This window comes from Bombus impatiens, unplaced genomic scaffold (assembly GCF_000188095.3).
Source record: "Bombus impatiens unplaced genomic scaffold, BIMP_2.2 scf_0517, whole genome shotgun sequence".
Lineage (NCBI taxonomy): Eukaryota > Metazoa > Arthropoda > Insecta > Hymenoptera > Apidae > Bombus > Bombus impatiens.
This window is the reverse complement of record NT_176936.1, coordinates 587738-607730: the sequence shown is the minus strand read 5'-3', so window position 1 is coordinate 607730 and position 19993 is coordinate 587738. Positions and strand designations below refer to the sequence as shown.

Here is a 19993-nt window from a genome sequence, read left to right as displayed (position 1 = left end):
CACGCCGCTCGCCCGTCACTTTTAATTTCGCGGCCGGCCCGTTTGACACGTTTTGATTTGCGATTTATGACCACGTTCGATATCCCCCGGGAGACCGCCCTCCAACCCCCTTGGCTCGCACCCTTTGCCCGTCCCGCCCCCGCCCAATGATTTGTGCCTCTTTCTCCGTGACTTTTTTTTTGAGTTATAGATACTTTTATCACTATCTGTGCTCACCTATGCTGTCTGCCGGAATATACGCCGGGTGAATAATAATTCGTGGATTTTTAAGGCTTGCAGATGCAAAATGCTGTTCGTTGTTCGCTTCTTGAAAAATGGATTCTGTCCGGCAATTTAATGCCACGCAATTAGGAGGAATATTTGTGACAGATTTCGTTTGCATTGAGAACAAAATTCCGATATTTGAGATTATCGTTGTTATATGTGGAATTGTGTATACTGATTTTAACTAAATACGTTGGAACATTTCGCTTGTAATTTCAAATGTATCATCCATTAGCGTTCGTTGTTCATTTCTTCAAACACGGATTCTGTCGTGCTATTTAATGCAACGCAATTGGAACAGAAACTCGTGATAAATTTCGCTTCTGTTATTGTACTACTAAATAAAAATGATTTTTGTGCAAATTCTATCCATCCGAGATAATTCGATTACTATCGATATCATCGCAAATTTTAATTAAACAAATTAGGATACTCCTTTCCTAATTCTCGATGAATCCTCGAAACGTGTTTACTCACGACAAACAGTTTGGTGGAAAGCATAGTTAAAACAGTGCAAAGCGGAACAACTTCCTATGAACGCTTAACCAGATTAATCCCAGGATGACAGACACTGGTCTGGGAGGAGCGGTTCTTCCACGAAGTAGAACGTCGAAGTACGAAAGAGGATGGGGGTGGTGGTGGCACGAGGTCGACGATAGGGGTAAATGCCAGGGGGTAGAAAGTGTTGCAGGCGTACAGGTGCCACCAGGGTGCCGTTACTTTGCCGTGCAGAGCGGCGGAAAATTGTTTACTGGATTGTTTAAACGAAATTTACTAAAGCTTACTGATTTTATATCACGGCAACGGAGCCCCGGGGAGCCACCCCGGATTATACATTAACGAAGTTAGCTGCGGAATAGGGGCGTAGAGAAGGCGAGAGCAAGAGAGAAAGAGAAGAGAGAGGACGAGCTCTCAGCTAGTTGGAAATTAGCTTTTCACTATAATCGTCCTGTTATAAAGTCGCAGTTAGCGGCAACTGTAAAGAGTAAACGCGAAAAAACGACGGTGGTGAAATTGGTCGGAATACAAAACTGTAAAAGAGTGCGGTGCACCACCCGATGAAGTATTTTTAGTATCTCCTATCCACGGAATTCGCGAAATAGCGCGGTGTATTAAAGATACGTTTCCTTGGAATACTACTCCTCTTCGTTGCAGCTTGGTTGTTTCATGGTACTGAAACTCCGTGCACTCGAAATGGAAATGTGGTTAAGCGGATGTTTTAAAATATGAAACGCATGAAGATTTAGAAGATAGCCGGTTCTTCCATTAAGAATAAAGGATTCAAAGTACCATAAAGAACAATGTAAGACAAGAAAAAGAGATTCTGCGGTAAAGACACGGTACTTCTATCCTTGGAACACGATCTGAGCATTTTTCTTGAAACATTTGCAACACGTGTCCTGTTTTTAAGATCGGTTGGGATTCCTCTGCCCTTTCAAGATCATGCCTTTGGTGCCTGAAACGATTTTCAGCTTTTTCGCTCGGAATTTGAAGAATTTTTGAAATTTTGCATCTCACAGAAGCTGTAACGACGTTGGCCACGCTAGTCACGAAAATAGAAAAAGAAAGAGAATTTCAGAGGGTCTAGTGCCGATGAGCAGGAAGTTTGAAGAATATTTATGGGGGTTCCATATGCCGTGGCGCGAATCGCCACCGAAAACGGACCGATAGACCCATCTGGTCGAAGTGGCGATCGTAATGTCCCGTCGGTTATCACCTATAATTTGAGGTAATATATTATCTGGTAATTCACTGCTCATTGGTATAAGATGTAATTATGAGCGTAACAGGCGCATCCCTCGTGAACACGTTTCACGTTCGCCACATGTTTTGTGGATGATCAGCGGCGACTCTCGATCGGCAATTTTTGATTTCGATCTCGCTATGCCTAAATCATTTAAGATGAGGCCACCTTACGATCGATATAACTTAATCCGGCAGGTGAACCTCCACCACTCTTTTATTCTCTATATTTTCCTTTTGGCATCAGCTTTGTTATATTATTTTTTCCATAGACTGTTCAACATTGAAGCCATAGTAAAGTTTGATAAGTCGGCAAAAATAGAAAAGCAGTGAGAATTAACGTTAATGTTTCATAGTTATCGAAACCTTCTTTCAATGTTTCATCAAATCAAACATAAAATTGTAATAAAAGCTTCCCTCTAAATTCACACGTAAGTTCAGAAATCGTACTAATAAATTTCATATCTTAAAAGTAAAGAAACATAAAGAAAAATATAAAAAGTGTACGAGAAACAAATCTTCGTTTCGATTCCATCTCTTTAGACGTGCTGGGAAGAATATGAATCTCCATAAACAACCACAGTCTAGTAATTTCGAGGCTTATAGAAATTGAAGTTGAGAAATATTTCTTTCTTGTTTCTTGAGAAATTTGAAAAGAGACAATTAGCTTCGGGGTTAAATACCTGCCTCCCTTTGGCCGGCACCGAGATAGATTAGACTCGTAATAAAGTGCTGGGGGTGTAGTCACGTTGGAAACGGTCCACGAGGGAGCCACTAAGGCACCGCTCGTTGGAAACTGGTCTGAAACAGATTTAAACTCGTTTCCTCGGGGCTGCCGCGAAAGTTTCTCGCGTTTTAATTAGCCGACCGAGCACCGCCGTAGAATCCGCACTCTGAGCGTTTGAGGAAATTTTAAATAATCTTCTATCCTCTTCGATTTACCACCGGTTCAAGGCCAACAAACGACGAAGTGGAAATAACGAAATTCATTTTCTTTTTTTCATTTTAGAAGTCGATCGAACTTTCTGACAGGGGTCTTCCCCCTTTTCTTAAATTAAAAATAATCCTTATATATTTATGCGATACGAATGGGTGATCGGTCGTCCATGTTCTTGTTGAAGCAAAATACACAAAAATTTAACTCGTTCTTGCAATATATAAGAATTTTTGTTACAGTCTTTTAGGAATTGTCTAAACCTTCTTAAAAAAAGGAAGGAACTAACGTAGGACGATTCATTTGTATTTTAATATTTAATTTCTGTAAACGAAACCTTTTATCAGATTTTTCATCGCACACCCATGAATTGCTTCCACGTATAATTATATCTATACCAAGTAAAATTATTCAGTCGCCCTGCGTCTGTAAACGATCGCGAATATCCAAAATCTTTTACCGAATTACACCTCATAAACATTCGAACGAAAGGCGATTCAGAAAATTACTATCCCCACAAGAAGAACCACGGACGTGCACACTATGACACGCAAGAACATCAGCGATGTTCCGAATGAATAAGAACGGGCGAAGAAAGCATAAGAAGAAATTCGTTCAGTCAGCGGGATGGAGGTAATTCGTGAGGAGAAATTACTTAACTCTCGGATGATACATAAATTAAGTCAGAATCGTAAAGGGGTCCGTGGCACAGTCGCAGCCAGTTAGCGTGAGGGTGCCCCAGGGGGCAGTACACCCCTGCCACCGTTCTTTCTCCTTCCGCCTCTCTATCTGTCTGTCTGTCTCTCTCTTTCTCCAACTATGCTTCTCCCCTCCCTCTCTTTTTGTCTGTCCGTCTGTCTCTCGCTCTCAACCCTTTACGATGCTACGCCACTGCCTAATAGAATTACCCTCGGAGCTGAAGTTAGTCGGGCTGGATTGAAATTGCCATCGCATTTTTAAAATCTCGTTAATTAAGGCACACCGTGGCCGCGCGACGAGTTCCTTCGCCTCTCGTATGGATTAATACCAACGACGTTTCCTTTCTCCTTCCTGCCTATCTCCGTGGTTTCTGCCCGGATGTGCAGGATCGTTTCATTCTCGCGCGGTCTGATTAACATGATACCAGTAATTGTATTATCTCGTTCGTGGCGCGAATTTTTAGATCGCAGCACGATCATGGGGGAGATTACCTCGCAGGGAGAGGCAATAGGCTGGCGATTATTTTTTCTCTTTTTTCACTTCTTTCGATTTTTCCCAACGTCTTTCGTGTAAAAGAATTAACTGATTTCTTTAGAAACGGTTTTGCACGTTCTTGAATATCAAGTTACTCTAATTTTTTATTTAGGAATTCTGGGTTTTTATTTTTGTAGAACTTACAATCAGGGGAGAGATGGTACGAGTCTTACATTTGGGAGAATTGTGATTTCGAGATTAGTATGCTTTCGTATGTTAAAATATTTCATTCGCGGCGATTACAACATTAAAGGCCTAACAATTGATAAGAATATTTCCTAGGTAAACACATCCGTCAAAATAAGATTGTTTTGCTTACAGTACTTTGTCTTACGACTAAATAATTTCCATAATTTACACTTTAATTACAAGGTTAACTTCCTCCGCTCTGACAGTGAAATAAAACATCACCCAGCGATTATTCCCAAGAAAAGACTCTGTGAAATGGCCCCACGTCACGCGAAGCGCCCTCCCGTCAAAAAGCTACCCCACCGTTGGCCGTTTCGTCCCACGTCACCCCGCAATCTCGTTACCCAATTCAACCTCGACGACGTCAGTCCTATCAACCTTACACGCTCGCATCTTGTGGTCGCGAAATTACCACGATTTCACGCGTTTCACGTGTTCCTGTCCGTCTTTCTCTCCCTCCGAGTCGGAAACAGGCCAACAGACACGTATGGGGTGACCAGGCCCCGGCAAAACACCGGGCCAGGAAGGAGAGGGCCAGCAGTCCATTAAACCTTAAGTCCCGTGTGAAGCGATGCGTCATTGAGATACATGAGGATCTTCGTAATAATAATTCGCCTGGATTCGCGTTCCACCCCTGATGGGGTTGCTCCGGCATCGTGTAAGTAGGGTAGCCGAATATTCGGTCCCATATCTATCGCGGATTACGAAATATGTTCCCTAATCCGCGAACGCACGCCCACCGTGGTGTGTAGCCGGCTTCTCTCATGGGAATCGGGATTATTGTCCGCGATAAGCTAATTTTTCCTCTTCTTGCGTGGCGTACCGCGCCGGAGTTCGCTGGGGCTTCGGGGAAAATTGGAAAACGACGCCGTGCCGTCGCTGCACAGTAATAATCATGGTAATGAGACACAGGGAGACGATGGAAAGACGGCACGATCCCCGAACAACACCGAATTGTGTGCGCTAGCTCGTCGAATATCGTTGGTTAAGCTTGGTTCGTGGTTACTTTTTTCCAGCCGGATTATTGAATCGTGCACGGATAAGCTGGAGATGGTGAGATAATTCGTGTTAGGAAATGTGGATGTAGGAAGGTAAGGGGTTACTGGGAAAATTATAGAGAATGATTTCTAAGGATAACGTTTGGGATTTAAATATGGAATTGAAAGATAGATTTAAGGGATAATTCATATATTTTCCTTCAAAAAATAAACCTGGAATTAATACGTTTTCTGAAAGTTTAAATAGTAGCGCTTTATAATACTTGAAAATTGTTTCTTCTTATTACTATAGAGGACTTAGGTCGGTTAAATAGATTCAAGTAAAAATATCATCTCTTTCAATAAAATATACAATGCTTCTATTAGACGCGTAAAGCAAGTATTGCGTAAAAATTAAATAAACAGAGTCTGAATATCAGGTTACGTGAAGCAGAAACAGAGAGATGGCATAATTGCCAGCGATTCCCCGCGACGAAACTTTTTCTCTATGAAAAAAAAAAAGAAGAAAAATCCCATGAAGCCGCGATTTCCATCCGACCAGGGAAAAATGGCGACGATCGGCCGTGGATGCTCTAACTCCTTATTTATTCCCGTCTAAAATCTCATTCCCGCTGAAATATTTGCTCTATACCCAGCGGTACGTGCATTCGCCGTATGATTTTTCATTAAAGTGTCTCTCGTTGCTGAGATATGGCCGGCACATTGAATGTAGCTACTCCCATGAGCAAGAGAGACCGGTGTATGGGAAATTCACGGGATAAAGCGCGACCACGGAAGAGAAATATAGCAGAAGCAACGAGGCAAAGGCAGAGGATCAGAGAGAGAAACGTGTAGCCGCGTTTTGCACAATATTGCGCCGGTGATCTACGGCCAGCCTGGTGTTCCCACGAGTGCGATAAAGATGGTGCCATGCAAAGTTATGCAGCACAAAGAGAAATGGCCGAATTGCTCTCCGATTTTCTTGCAAAATTCGTTTCGCCATTACCGGCCTCCCCCTTTTATTTTTCCACTTTCGAGTTTCGACGTTAGAGGAATAGTATATGTGTTCTTCGGTGCTTTTAGTTATTTCTATGATCTTTGTTTAGAATTAATCCGTAAATTATTAATTATATCTAGTAATATTAAAATTTAAATTATTTTCTCACAATCGAGAAACTATTAAGATTTTAAGACGAAAATAGTTTTCTATTGAAATATTTGTTTCCCTGTTGCTCGTAATAGGTCTGCACGAACTTACAATACTTTAATCATAGAAACACGAAATAATATGTCAGCAGTCGTTAATACATGAATTAGAATAATCCGAAAATTTTATGAAAATTTTATTAAAAGTTTGTTGAAACTTAAACTTAGCTTAACTTTGATCACTTAAATATAATTCCTGAAAGTTCAAAATACATCGTAAATTCACCATTACATCTAGCCACTTATGGCACTATGCCAGCCTGCATACAACAGTCAAAATACTTGCTCATCACGAGCAATCGTCATTCGGCGACAATGGTTCTTTTTGACACAGGAAATATCGAAAGATAGGCCCTATTCGGTTGACAATAGAGGGTTGAGAGAGCCACTCGACTTTCCCATTTCCTCGGCAAACGAGGAGCAGCGCGAGGTGCACATGGCGACAATAGACTCTCATCGACGTAGCCCCACTTTGGCACGCTCGACCGGAAGTCAAGACTAATGTGTTTGATCAGGACGACCTGACACGAGCGGAGGATCCTCCGGCCTCGTTAGCGAGAACTCGATATCCGCTTAGCCACGCTCACCACGATTTCTCACGTTCGAGCGTTACGAGCAGAAATACCTAACGATACAACCAGCTGATCGATATGTTTCTCTCCACTAGAGGTTCCAGGTGATTATTTTACGAGGTGAACGCGATTGGAACTAATATACTCGTGATTCGCTCTTTTGATATATTAAACGGAAAATGTACTTTCCTTATATGATAGGTTTAATAAAGTTGGGGTTAATAAAAATGAATGCCAAATACCGGAATTTAAGAAAATGATGGAAGTAACGTATAAATATAAGAACCTTGAAAAATAAAATAAACAGCATGTTGCAAAACTCGTTTCCAAGAGAATATTCATATCATACTCTAAAACGTTAAGTCTCATAAGAATCTATCTGTAACATAGGAAAAATAAAAGACCAAATAGAAAACTTCCAATTCTTTGTGACACATAAAAAAGAAAATGTAGAAATTTCCATGGGAGACAAGCAAGATACTTTGCAATTCTTTCAACAAGAACCATCAACTTTTATAAGTTTGCCGATTATTCTCATTCACAAGAACACTTAATTTCGCATGAAGCTCCTTAAAAAATAAACTAACCTATAAAATGGCGGGATATCTTGGAGATCATCGAATCGTGGCTTGCGTCTCCCCGAAGGCGGCCGGCAGATCGATCATCGAAATTCCCAGGCATTCTCACGCGTGCGAAAAGGGCAGGAAGAGAGCGGGGCCTGGAAATCCATTGATTCGCGTATCATCGTAATTTCACGGCGCGTTACCTACGCGAAATAACTCGGGGGACCGTGGCCTCGTCGACGTCCTATCTGGCTTCGGCTTTAAACAAGCCACGAAATTGGTTTACTTTTGAGCTGGATGCCACCCCATCGTCTGGCCGGGGCGAGTTTTCTCCATAAGCGAAGAAGGGCGACAAAGGGAGGTCGGAGGAGGATCCCACGGGCTTCCGTCAGGGAATTAGCCTTTTAAATTGGCTCGCCTACGCCCACAAACTCGATGCTTTTCGTGGATCACGCGGCTACAAGCGTACATGGAACTTGCAACTTAATGGTCTTTTTTACTAAGTGCTTCGATTACGCTCGCCATATTGCTGGAAACAGATTTTATCGTGGTGAAGAAACTCGAAACTCTGCCGATTGATTCTTGTTTAACATATGAGAATGTAAGTATTTTTTAAGAGGATTTTTTGGAAAGAGAATTGGAACCACTTTTGAGAAGAGAAATGAGCATTGTTCTCGAAGTTAATTTCTTTAGGACACCAAATATCATATTTTTTATAAGCATAACTTGTGCGATATATGTACCTATATTTAAACGAAAAATTATTATTTTTACCGGGGATTCAAATTATTCAATTCGATTGAATTACCCTGTATCATTTAGAAACATATTTTCAAATCCTAGTATTTTGTTGCAATAAATTTGCGAATCAGCTTTCGAATATTATTTCCAAAGTAACTTGTCACAGTATCTAATAAAAAAAGCGTCCAGCGCCAAAAATTTCCAGCATATTCGAGAAACCCGTGTTCCTTGTTTCGCCCCGAAAAAAAGGCATCTCCAGAGCGCAGCGAGGTCAGCCTGGCCATTGGAAAATGGTTCAATCTACCGACTCGTAAAGTAGATTCCATGACGATCTCACCCCGCAGCTAGCACGTCGTGTTCAGGAATTGCGGCGAACAGAGAGAAGAACGAATCCCAAACATATTTTCGCCAGGTTGGCAAATTCTCTGGCTTTTGGTGTGCGGTATCGGTGGCTGACCGCGGGGCTGGTCACCTCCCCTGGCCAAGCCTCTCCCTGGGGGATGTTATCCTTGCGGTCTTGGCAGGACTTCGACCCACAAGTAAACGCATTCTGAGTGGACGAAAGAGAGGGGAAAAGCGAGGGAAAATCGAGGAAAGAGCTAGACGAAGACAGGATCAAGCTGGACTATGAACATCGGATGGATGGAAGAAGATGAACAGAGTAGCGAAAAGATTATTGGAGTGGTGAAGGGGTGCCATCGAGGTGGGACTAGATGGCAAAAGTCCACGTGGAGAATCAGCTTGAAAATCCCGTAATACGTGTATCTACATAGCCATAGAGAGGGTCGAATTCGTTGCGTAGCCCGCGGCCGAATTCCCATGGGTGCCATAACGGGGCGTCTCTACCCTCCTGACACCGGGACACTAGGACCACGAGAATAACGGATCCCCTTTGCTGTTATCGCGTACGAGGCACCAGGACCATATGGACAAGTGCATACGCGTTAAAGACAAACCCTCCCCTCTCTGTCTCTATCTGGTCTCCGGTTGCTTTTTAAACGATTTTATACGGTTCGGTGTTTGGATGCCGCGCGTTTTTGATCTCGTTAACGGCTGTGTTAAAGCTGTGCTCGTCGCAGTGACGAAGAACGTGATTACGTTGAATCGTGGGATTTTACGTGGTTTCGTGTTTTTCGTATTTGGGTGGAATATTTAATTATTTCATCTTTTTATGTTTTATCTTGAACCGGACTTCGTAACTGAATTTGTTTTATGACTATCGATTACCGTTTTAGTGAACGAACTAAAAGCCAGTGACTGTTGTAAAGTAATAGTACAATAACGAAACAAAGTTGTGCTATAGTGAAAAGGGCAAAGAAATAATTCTTGGGAGCGTTAAAATGTCCTCGGAAATAATATAAAGTGTCAGTAAGAAATAAGTTTCTGACGTGGCGTAGAAATTATCGAGAAATGGAAATATTTCTGGTAAGGAAATATCTATAGAAGAGGAATAGACCATCGAGAAGGAGAGAAGAAAGGGAGGAAGAAAGAGAGGAAAGAAGAAAGAAAGAAAGGAAGCGCGACGATTCTTTCTGATTTCGAGCAGCAGGGTGAGAAGACACGAAAGCGATATCGCGTATACGCATCCCTCGAGGGGTGCGATGGTTATTTTTATTTATGAGGAAACCACCATGAAAAGGGAGCCACCGACGGGCGACAAACCCCCGTGGCAATCTGTTGGGATTTCCACAAGTTGAATTCGCTTGGTCGGCATGCCCGGGGCGTGTCAAAACTTAACGATAATCGTATTTCCTTTTTCTTCGTTGGTCAGACCTATAGAAATGGAATCCTTTGGAAACGGCTGCTTTCGATTTGGAAATTCCATATAAATTCTATCATTTCATTAAACTTCGTCGGTCGTCCCGTTGGTCCGATCGTTTAATGGAACACGAAGTGTGTGTGCCTGATAATTGAAAGTTCGCCGTGCTGGAAAATATCTCAGTTAATTATAACGTTAATGAGACGCGTTTAGATATCGGATCGAGGGTAGATTTAAGCCTTTCGCTGTTGAAAGTAAAAAAAAAAATATATATATACATAACATGGAACATTTTAAAACTATTTTTCATTATTTTAGTTAACAACGAAGAAGTTAATGACGATCCCTTGTCAAATCGCGATTACGACTTTTTCATTCTTGTTAGGACCGTTTCTTAACTATCGTACAGGGATGCTTTTTATTTTTTGTTCGTATGAAAAAGTGATCAAGAAGGATATCATATTTTTCTCTGGCTTATCTCTGTACCTCTCGCTTTAAAAAATGAGGCTAACAAATATTTCTTAGTCCGTAATCTCTGAAGAACACTTTGTCGTCCCTATAGGCTGTCCTGTTATCAGATAACAGGCTAATTAATTTTGTTGCTAATTGCCACGGAACACGCTCGTGTCAGCATTAATGGTGCGCCTCGTTATGTTTCAGAACGACTCGAGGAATCTTAAAAGAATACTTCACACCCCACCCCCGCACAATTTTGATTAAACTAAATAAAATATCAACCCATTTAATTCTGTTCAAAGTTTTCTTCCTGCTATTTTTAACTTTAGAGAATCGTGATAATAGTATTTTCTTATCGATTATATCATCGATCATACACATTCTTATCGATTATATACATAATCTTTTTCTTTCATCATCAACTGATGTCGAAAATCGAAGCAGTAGCCACCGCTTCTCGAACCAATTTTCTTCGTCGGAGAATATCGTCTATGAGTTAGATAAGACTCGCGTTTTCACTGATCCTATCGCATATGAAATATTCGCGGAAACTCTGACGAGAATTCTCGCGCGTCTCCTCAGGATCGCGTGCCCGTAATTGGCTCTTCGCCAGCTCCTCTCCTCGAGCTTGGAAACCGGTAACGAGGTGGAACCTTTTCGCGAAAGCGAACGATCGCTCTCTCGTGCGGAGATAGCCGAGAGATGCCTTACGTCGAATCGGCCGTGGCTCGCTCTATTTGCGTTTCAGCGCACGCCATTATGCGGTGTGTTTGCACGTAGAAGCGGATAATTTAATACCGGTCCCCGTATCATCGAGGGGTCGACGAATCACCTAGGAATATGGAAATTAGCTGCTGACGATAGTCAGGAACATATGGAAAATCGTTCCCTTCTCGCTACGGAAGTATCATCCAATACGCTTATTCAAAAAATAATTTTTCATTCACTGAGCTGAATCACTTTTCTGAATCACTATTTTGTAAAAGGCTCGAGTATCCTTGAAAACAAATATGGATAAATCATGTATCGATCTCTTAATAGGAATTTTACATTTAAATGATACTTATGAATTAAATACTGAGGATATCAATGAATGAATTTCTTGCGATGGACAGATTCAATTGACGAATATTTATGAGTTTCTTACAGATTGGTTCCATAAAATTTGCAACAATTTATTTCTACCATCGAATTAATTCAAAAATCTAGTTTCGTTGACTGATTATGTTAACGATATTAATCATTTAATATAAGAACGATGTCTGGATGTTTATTTTTTGCAACGACGATTTAATATCAGGAAAGTTGACAATAAAACATAATCCGTTTACGATACGACATTACCTACCCCATTGCGTGACAAAAGCGTCGAATTCCGCTCTGATTCCTTTATCCTGGTATCATCTTGGGAACCATAAGGAGTCGAGTCGCTCGATACGATATAATGTCATAGTCTAGTGTATCGAATGGAAGCTCAGAGCGGCCCTGATCCGCGTGTAATTCGTCGTATCATCGAGGGTGGGTATGGTCGTGCGGTTGTTCCGGGGTTACTGGCGTCTGGCAGGGCTCGAACGTCGCCATCTATCCTTCTATTTGTTAGCGGGCTTAGCAAATCATCCGAACGAGCTTACCGTTGCCTGGAACGAGGGTGCTAAGCCGTGCCTTTTGCTCGTCTCGCGCCTCTCAAGCGTTTCCTTCGCAATATCGACGTTAATTTCGACTTAAGCTTGAGATCGTTGTGACGTTGTGACGTTGTAACGGTGACTTCCATTAGCGTAAATGTTGTTCCACTTTTTCTCCATTACAGATAAATCTGATCGTTCGAACCGACTATTATTCAGTATCTTATATTTTTGGAATCGTTACCTCTTCCATACGGACCAGCATATTAAAAAGAAGGAATCAATGTAGAATTCGTTCGTCTCAGAAAAATGTTTTGCCCATAGATCTATTAAGATGAAAGAAGGTATGAAGCGTCTATTCGAGATTAAATACTTTTTTTTTATAGAATTTAATATCGAGAAATCTAGACATATAAACAAGGATGAAATAAAAAAGGCAAGGGAAAGAATTATCTCCTCCACAGCGATATTCGTATTAATAATCTCCGAGGTCGTCAAGACGGCAGGCCATAAATCCACGAAAAATCGCGGCGTTCGAAAGTCACTCTGCCCGCCTCCTCACCCGCCGTGATCCAGTAAATCAGGCCGTAAAAAAAACCACGAAATTTCACGGTGCGGAAACCTCTTGGATCGGGGCAGCGTGGTGGCGCGAGGCCGCCAATTTAAAGTTACAAATTCGGCCATAAAAGGAACGTTGTTCGGTGTGCTTGGGTCACGCGTATCATTTAGAAAAAAAAGAAGGAAAAACAGAGAAGGGAAAAAATCATAGACGAGGGTGAGACAGAAAAAAAAGAGACAGAACAAAGTTCATAAAGGAGACGCTTAAAAAACCAGCAACCACCAAAGAGAGGGGGAGTTATAGGTGGAGTACGTAAGAGAGAAAAGGACGAGGAGAATTTCCACCCTCGCTCGACAATCGAGCTCGTATTTTCCGATTAGAGGGTGGCATTCACTTATAAGCCATACCATAACACTTGTCCGCCGGCCGTTATGAGCCCTTACAGGCCGCGTACAAGGGGTGAGCAGCGCGCTCTGCTCCATCGTGTTGCCGACGCCGCGACTCTACTCCAGGGGGACAGATTTACAGCCACCTTGGGTACTGATTTACTCGAGGTTACTTACGAGGTGACTCCTGTCCGAATGGGCCGCATTGCAACCCCCGAAATACGCGAGTTTGCCTACAGACGCTGCGCCACATGTTACTTCCACGTGCGTTTTTGTAACGCGAACTTGTAAAATATGTACAGTGTATGATTTATAGGAAGTTTTAGAAAGTGATTTAGGTTTTTTTTAAAAAAATTTGGCATTTCGGAAGGTTCGATTAACGCTCTGTTATTTGTAAAGTCGGTTTACTTAGGAGGGAAAGGCGTTGTAATTCATTAGAGATCTGCAGCCTTGTAATTAGTACAGAGTCAAGTAGAAGATATAATAGAAAATATAGAATTATTATATCATGGAACAGAGATAGGTTGTTTAACGTTCGAAGCAGCCAACAAGATAATTATTCGATTTTACCTAATTTTTCTGAAAGTGTCTCGATATTTATGGACGAAGGTGTATATAAACACGTTTGTTAACTTTCGCCATAAATAATTCTTTTGCTTCTATAATTACGCTCTTGTGAAAAAGGGCAAAATATGGAACACACGACGCAACGTTTGACATTGCGATTATCGTTCCTACGTTAGGGGGTTTTCGAGCTCGTTAAATTTAACCAAAGTGCCTGATTTAAAACGTTCCTTTGTGTCTCGTTCTTCTTTTTAACTTTTTATTAACGGACCATTTCCGAAGAGCATGTAGGATTTCGGGAAGGTAGAAAGAGACGAAACGACTTCTTTTTTGCCATCGGCTCGCGAATAATCATCGATCGGATGATTTATGTTATTTCGAAGCCTGCTGTTTTATCATTACACGAACCATCGGTTGTTGCTTAAATATGTAATATGCCAGCTTGGTAAAAAGCAAATTACAGTGAAACGTTGGATGCGATTATAACTGCATCCTTCACTCCTTATGATTATGTCAATCCAATGGTTACATGTGCTTTGCATACGCTTAAGCGTGGCCCCTTGCATTGCTGGTAACACAATTTACGTAGCGGTTTCTCGAATCATCCGAACGATGGTCGTAGCGAATTTATTTTTCAACAACCAACGCGTATAATATATGTCAATTTCAGTGTAGAAATTCTTATACTAAATTCGGAATTAAATTGAACAATTTTCTTTATTGCATTTTGCAGCACGAAGTACAATTTAACATCTTTATCTTCCACTTTTCATAATGTTTTGTTTAACGATTGACGTACAAAGTATATAATTTTCTGATTAACTAAACTACTGGTATATATATATATTGCTGTAAAGATAACTATTGGTAAGCAAAAAATATCTATTTGCTTATACACGGTAATACAAATTTTATAGCTCGAAACTGGACGAGATGGTAGAATAATTTTTCCTCGTACAATGCTTCGTCTTTTAGACAAATATGTTTCTATAAATTGTAAGGAGTTTAGAATATGCAATAAAGACTCTTTCATGGACAGTTACTTTTCCCCTATCAAAGAACAAATATTTATGTAACTAAAAGATACAACGTCTATCAAATTTTTTAACGCTTTCTACCATTTTTGGATTTCTTAATCATTACCTCTACCTCTAGAAAATTTCCTTCGTAACTTCATCAGAGAATTCCAACTCAATAAGACTGTATTATCCCAAGTCAATAAGCCATCTTGTGGAAGACATTCTATTGGCTGGAAAGGGAGGGAACGAGGGGGTTGATCGGTGTAAATTCGGTCGAGCTCTTTCGAGCTTAAGGAAGATTCACCGTTTCACGAGGAACGACGAGTGGACAGCGGGGCGGGAGGGGGAGGCCGAGAAGAAAAGAGGTGACCAAGGGTAGAATGAAAGGATGCTCGTAACAAATGGTCGTTTCCTCGAGGGGTGCCATGCTCCAACTCGTCTAACAAGGTGTCGGACGCCCCGGGACGCTCGGCTTTCATCTCGACCGACCGGGAATCGACTTTATCTTCATCTCGATGCCAAGACTCACGCCGTGAATCCCGAGTGAATCACGTACTCGAATTGATATTACCGCTGGATTCCGTCTTCTTTGTCGTCAGGTGTCTCTATCGTACCCTGCTAAATTATTCCCGGACATAATCGACTGTCCTTAGCCGGCCGGTCATTATTCCGGCTTGATTTATTTCATAGCCGGATTAACGCTAATGGTGTAACGCTGCTTTCCCTCGCGATGCAAATGGCCGATCGTCGTTTTCGTCTGTTCCTATCGAAACGCATTAGCGTCGTGAAGAATCGACGTCCTCTACTCTTCCTGCAACCTTCTACCTCCTTTTAATTTTGCGCCCGACTGATTACCGGATTTCTTTCGTACCGAAGTTGATAATGAGCGCTGTGGTTTCCGGAACATTTTAACTTAATGTTTTTTGAGGTGGAATTGGAAGGATGTATTTATCGTCAGTAGCCTTTTACCTCGTGTTAATTTACATTCAAGATCATTTGTAGGAATTGTTTCTAAAGTAGATCTATGCGTGATCTGGATATTTGTACGTTTCATCGGTTGCTAACGTGATTGCGTATATAATTAATTCCTGTTCCACCGCTGTTCACTTTGTTCCCAGCAGATTGTTCCAGGGAAAGCGATATGATAGGTATATTAAATACATGCGATTGTTGCAACTTGATTTTATCTCGACAATTAGTTTAATTTAGAATTTCATAATGAATACGGCTTCATCAAATTATCGAACCAAATTTTATTTGCGGCATCGCGTGCATAAGTTATTCCCAGGTCCCGTATAAATTACAATCGAGAATTGATCCTTGTTTTCATAACACGAGGAGTACGCATATTTGTTATTCAGTCATATCTCTATCAAATATATGGAACACACGCGTATCTATAAAAAGTTATAGATTTTCTATCATTTTTTTCATCAAACTCATCTTTATCGATATAGCAAGTAGAAGATCGTTAACAAATTATAATGACAACTGCGCTCGTAAATCGAGGTATCGAACAAACACTGATTTATGTAGGTTTCATTTGGAAACCAAAATGAATTCTTCTACTTTTGTGCCATTAATACAGCTTATTGGAGAAGATTAACGGTATAAGATCAAATTTAGAAAAAAAATCTGGCTTTTTCCATTTTTCCATTTTTGACTGCAATGCCGCAATTGTATATCAACCCTAAGCTCGCGCCATATTCTCGATGCAGGCCGCAAAGTTGCTCGTCGACGAACCGCTCGCAGAATTGTCGGCTCTGCGAGTGGTCATCCGGGGCCGCGAAAGGGTTTAAATAGCACAATAAAATTGGCAGAGAAGGCCGACGGTAATAGCGAAGGAACGGGAACGAGAAGGAAAGAAAGAAAAGGGTAAAAGCACGCCTTCTTGCCGCCGTTTATTTTAATTTCGTGTATACGCGGTACCGACGGTCGTTCCTTTGTTCTGTCCGACTATGCCGCTTTTATTTCTCCTCTTCCTTATAGTTTTTCTTTTCATCCTTTTTCCCTCGGTTCACCAACACCAGGGAGATACAGTTCTTCTTCTTCTTCTTCTGGCAGATGTTATTTTAAGACTCAAATCGACGATGCTATTATTCATCATCAATTTGCTTCAATTCAAGGGAATTCTAATTCCTCGGGATCTGGCTAAAGTGATTGTCACAGATCTCGATCCGATATGCATTTTCTTCACATACGCTATCACGAGTATTAGAACACGAGTGTTTGATCGATTTTTAATAGCTTCCATATGATCTAATTTATAGGAAGCAGTAAGGAATGTTAAATACCTAGTCGAGTCCTTCGACGTCTTATAAAATGATGTCAGTGCTCATAGTTAGAGATATCACATATAATTACACAGAAGTTTCATCGTACGCCCGGGAAAGTGGTTCTTTCGTTGTCGAATTGATAATCCTGAAAATATTTGCTACTGTGATTAATTTTCACGGTGTAGCAATTTCTTTTATGCGTTCTACGCAAGCAAGGTAGATATCAGAAGCAAAAATAATGTAAATTAATTAAATTTTATACTTTCTAGAAAATATTGTCCTTAACCCCTTAATCTACGATTTACGTTCAAGAATTTTGATCCGAGAACGAAAACAAGCTATTATATATCATATTATATATTATATTTAGCCCGATCATCGTACTGCGGTCTATGCCCGTAATATTTACGTTTGGTACGATCATCTACCACGGGCTATGCCCGTAATATTTACGTTTGGCCCGATTATCGTACTACGGGTAATGCTCGTAGTTGTAGGTTAAGGGGTTAACAAGTATTTGTTAGAATATATTTGAACATAGTTACCAAGCGTTTCGAACAAAAGTTGCTTTAAACAGATAAACGATAATATAACTGAGGACTTGGAAGGTTAATACACGTCTTCTCTAACATTTGTGCTTCAACCCTCGCCTACGCTTCTCTGAAGCCTATTATCAATCCCCTTGTTCGACGACACCCTACCTCCCCCTATTCATCATTTCTAGCGGTCTATCAATCATCATCGTCGACTCGAAAATTCCCCAGAACGAGCTTCGGAACACTCCACGTTGGTCCCTTTGAAGCACCCACCAGCATCATCGGTGGATCACGATGCGGTGGCCGCGTAATTGCCACAGTCCAAGGCCGACAAAACGGACGTAATTAAAGAGCACGGCCGCGAAATCTTTCCACGTCAAAGAAACGATATTTATACGGTGCTTCCAGCATCCGTGAAAAGCCGCTGGTGCATTGTTGGCCGGCTCGTAGGCCTCGGTGCCTCGCCATGAGAAATGCGACTCTGGAGCTGCGGCATCGACTCGAAGGGGGCCGTGAGAGGGATGCTACGAAAGAGAGGGACGAGAGAACGTGGGGATGAACGGTGGAAACGGTGGAGCAAAGAGAGAGTGAAAGAGAGAGAAAGAGTGAGGTGAAACGGGGGTGGGGAGAACGAGCCGCGCGTTGCCGGGGCATAAAAGCTACCGTAGTGGTGCCCGGACGTATAACGTTTAACATTTAAGCCTTTAGAAGGTTGTAAGGTTGGCTCCCTGTAATTATCGGCCGAGGTGCGGCGCCTTGAGGTCTTCATTATGGCGAGCATCCTTGTTATTTCTCTCTGTACCGAGCATGTACGCGCGAGCGCGTCCAGTCTCTGTTCTGTTGTGTACACGGCATGTATCGCAGGTATGCGCGCACATACAGAAAGAGAAAGGAAGAGAGACAAAAAGAGAAAGAGAGGGAGAGAGCTGTAAAGAGCAGTAGGCTCGACAGAAAAAAGCGTTTTGGTTGGGCGTCGTAAAGCGGAGGACCGAGGAGAAAAAAGAAAAGGCACGTCTTGATTCTTTGCGTTCCTTTTGCTTGGTCGAGGCGAAGTGTCTCTTGGAGGTTGAAAGGAGATGGTGAGGAGATTGCGGAGGGCTTGGAGCGAGAGATTCTATGGGAAGGAAGGGGAGATATATCGAGGCGCGTGTTGTTTACAGGTTTGTTAATTAAGGGACGTTCAATTTAATTGGTTCGTGGTGGGTCGTTTTTTGGATTTCGTTTTTAAGAGTAGAATAGTGGTGATTTTAATTTTTTTTAAAGTAAAGTAATTTTCTATTTTTAACGATCTTCAAAGGACGATTTTTTCCATAGAAGGTTGCGTTTCACAGGGTATGTGGGACTGTGGAACGATGCCGGCGCGGTTTGCCTAGGAAAATCATGTTCCAGCAAGCGGCAGGAATTCGTACGGGCCGCCATATTTCAGTTAAAGCGCGCGGGGGTGGCGTTCAATGCCTCCGCTCCGCGTTGCCATGGCAATTAATTACCTTCATCCCTTCCCGGGGCATAGGTACGCCTATAACGGGTGTACTGATCGCGTTCGAAAGATATCCGCATCTGTCTCGGCGAGAGAGAACCGAGAACCCGGCAAATACGTTAATTACCGCGGACCAGTTTCCGTGCAAATTACTAATGAGATTTTCGCCTCCCGTAAGAAATCTCCTCGTAATTTCAAAAGCATCCTACAGGGGTGGATGCGTCAAAGGCTGTCGTCGGTAATTTTGGGGAAACGATTCGGTTAACTGGCCTCGCTCGATTATGCTCCACTCTTTCCTCGAAGGGGTGGCTGCTGGAAATATATTCGCCAGACGTTAGTTCGTGATTTGCCTTCCGGTTCTATGGGAATTCGTTTATGCCTCTGCGGCTGATTCGAAGTTGGTGAAATTTTCAAGTGATTTCTGACGTGCTTTCTTTTTCATATAATAAAGTTTGGGATTTTTAAGCTAAGGTTGATGGAATTGGGGATGATGAATTTGTAATGATATGCAGAATTATTGTCTATAGAGATGAGTAGATAACGAGATAAAATGTTTGGTGTAACATGTACAATCCTTTTCTTCATGGATAGGAAGGTGATTGTGTGAAACACCCGGTATAAAGTAAACGCAACAAACACAATCGGGGCTTTTCCCCATAGCAGCTACTGGAGATAATAGTGTAACTGATAGTAGTGGCTAACTAGAATCCCACCCTCTCGACTTTCCGCGTTCCTCTTACCATTTTCAGTTCTGTCCCTTCTCCTCGACTAATTTTCGGTTTCCCAGAGCTATCATTATTGACCAAAGAAATCGCCCGCTCTATTCGTCTCCGTATCTTCTTCAATTTATCCCTGACGTTTCATTTAAAATTTAATGAAATGTCCACGTACTCGACGTTAAAGAAAATGGATACAAT

General features: G+C 41.7%; 1 long non-coding RNA gene across 1 annotated transcript in view; it reads left to right on the top strand.

Annotated features, from left to right (window-relative positions):
• LOC112213189 overlaps positions 1–19993 on the top strand; it is a 60532-nt gene that overhangs the window by 10559 nt on the left and 29980 nt on the right. The window lies entirely within an intron of this gene.